This window comes from Hylaeus volcanicus, unplaced genomic scaffold (genome assembly GCF_026283585.1).
Source record: "Hylaeus volcanicus isolate JK05 unplaced genomic scaffold, UHH_iyHylVolc1.0_haploid 12258___fragment_2___debris, whole genome shotgun sequence".
Taxonomy (NCBI): Eukaryota; Metazoa; Arthropoda; class Insecta; order Hymenoptera; family Colletidae; genus Hylaeus; species Hylaeus volcanicus.
Genome location: NW_026531631.1, coordinates 238,376 through 240,785, shown reverse-complemented (window position 1 = coordinate 240,785; position 2,410 = coordinate 238,376). Strand labels below are relative to the sequence as shown.

General features: G+C 46.2%; 1 pseudogene; it reads right to left on the bottom strand.

The window, feature by feature from the left end:
- Window positions 1–637: 637 nt before the first annotated feature.
- On the bottom strand, window positions 638–1,439 carry LOC128882194 (uncharacterized; annotated as a pseudogene).
- Window positions 1,440–2,410: the final 971 nt, after the last annotated feature.

The window sequence follows — 2,410 nt, the reverse complement described above, 5'->3', positions numbered from 1 at the left end:
ACATTGGAGACCAGTTGATAGTCTTGGTACCACAGGATATACTTTAAATAAAGAAATCAACGATTTTCTTTAACTAGATACCTGTAGCTATGGTCTGACGTGGGATTGTTTCTCGACTTCTCAAGCTCAAGCTCAACCTTCATCAGGTTGAAATATTTAATTGTTTAAAAATATTTAAAGTTTCAGTAGCCTTGGCTTAACATTGTCTCCAGTCTGGCCTTAATACTGTCCCACACTCGAGGCTTTCTCGATCCTTCTCAAACTTTGATACAACTTTCTAGAAATGTATATCTTTCGAGAAAGGTACACAAAGTAATCTATTCGTATATCAATTTGACAGTATTGTGCTCTTTAATGTAGACAATTTTCATGTCATCTTCCCTCGATTTAAATCTACTACTGAAGTAATATGGACGTTTTCTTGTCCCTTTACGCGTCAGAAAAATCAGAACGAGCCAATTTACGTGTTCCGCAAGCCTAGCATTAAAGTGTCAACCCTGAAATGATCACACGCGGCTTTCGACTGCTAGTTACTGTACGCAACGCTTACCCATCGCAAGGCACACTCTCATATTCAACGATCCTATCAAACCATCCAGCTCGCGCTCTCGTCGTCAAAGCTGAATTATTCACTCACCCGGGATGATGCTTGGTGTACGTCGTCGGCGTTGTCGCGAGATGCTGATAGCCCTGAGTGACGGTTTCCCTCGGCTGGTGGCGATGATTATTGTGATAACCGGCGTAGGCGACAGCCCTGGTACCGCCGTATTCCGCCACCGCGACTGCGCTGAATTTCTCGTGTCTCGTTGGACCAGGTCGTTGTTCGCGTGAACGTTGCTCCGCGCGATGTCTCGACGCACCAGGTGCCGATTGCGGCGCGAACGTCGTGCTGGGTCTCTCCGTGAAGAGGTCCTGGCGCGACCAGCTCTTCGTGGTAGCCTGCTGAAGGCCCCTGCCGTCGCGATCGTGTCTACGCGGCTGTTTCTCGTGGTACCAGAGAGGCAGGATCATCCGATGACTCGCGTATCCTTGATGGTCGCTGGTGAAGCGCTCGACGGAGGCAACCTCAATCGGGAGAACGATCAACGTGCACGTCAGCAGGATTTTTGGTATCAGACCCATCGCTGGTGGCTATCCTTCGATCGGTTCGTCTGCGGTGAAGTGTTCCTCGCGACGAAACGGGTCACATCCTCGATTGTTTCGATCGCGATGTCTGAGCGGACAGGCCGAGCTGAACACGCCGATGAGGCTCGATGGACATCCGGTGTGCGAAATCGTTCGAAGGCAACCGAGAGCACTACTGAACGAGACACACGGAGTAGGCTCCACGTGCTTGAGCCGCTCGTACCAACCCCACCATTCCTCTTTCTTTCTCTCTTTCTCCGCGTTTTACTCGTTCTCTTGCCCCCTCGTCCACCATCTGCTCCCATCTTGTTCATCTTGCTCGGTATACCAGCCGTCCTACTCCTTTCGCCTTTGTCCACTCTCTTTCTACCTGTCTGCTCCCCTGATACCACGACGACTGCTCACCTAACCGCCTACATGTTCCTGCACGCGCTCGACGAGAAGGTCCCGGGGTATAGAGACACCGGCGCTCGTTCCACGGGGTCAGCCAAGGATTGGCGAACCGATTGCGAAAGACCGTGTGCTTCGCTCCGATAGAACACCGTTTGTTCTCACCTGACTTGTCCACGGATCCCGGGGACTTCCACTGCGATCCCGGAATGCACAGTGGGTGCAAGTGGAAAGGTGGAATTGGCACGCTCAGCTTGCTCTGGATGTCTTTGGGTAAAGATGGTATATCGATGTGAAATAGGGTTTTTCATAGGGACGACATGTTTCTTATTCGTTTCTTTTGGTATGTATTATGTGTAGAAATTAATTTTGCGCCTTTAAGTTCGATTATTTGTAACTAAACTGTAAATAATTGTGCGAATTCATATTTTCACAGATGCAGAAATAGAAGTGAAACTTAAACGATAGTGTATCTTATCATGTATATTATTGTTGATATTTAAAATATTTTTTCATTCGGTATGAATACATAAATATTTCTAGTCTAATTATAACCACTGATGCACCCTCCGCATTCGTGTCCAAAATTCATTTTATTTGGGTATCTAATCTTGAATGCATTGATTACTGCATCAATGCTGGTTCAAAATTCTACAATCACACGATCCTACATCGCCATAATATCCGCGTTAAAAATTTTTTTAAATCATCCCCTTCCTGAGACACTCCGTATAGTCGCGCAAGAGAAGGCTTAACCCTTCCATACCTGAATTATTTCTTTTTCTCGTACTAATGTAATTTAATTTTCGGGGTTAACTTGGACTAAAATTAGTATAGAAAAAATAAAAAAGAACCTAATAGTGTAGTTTTCTAGGAAAAGTGGTCTTTCTTCATA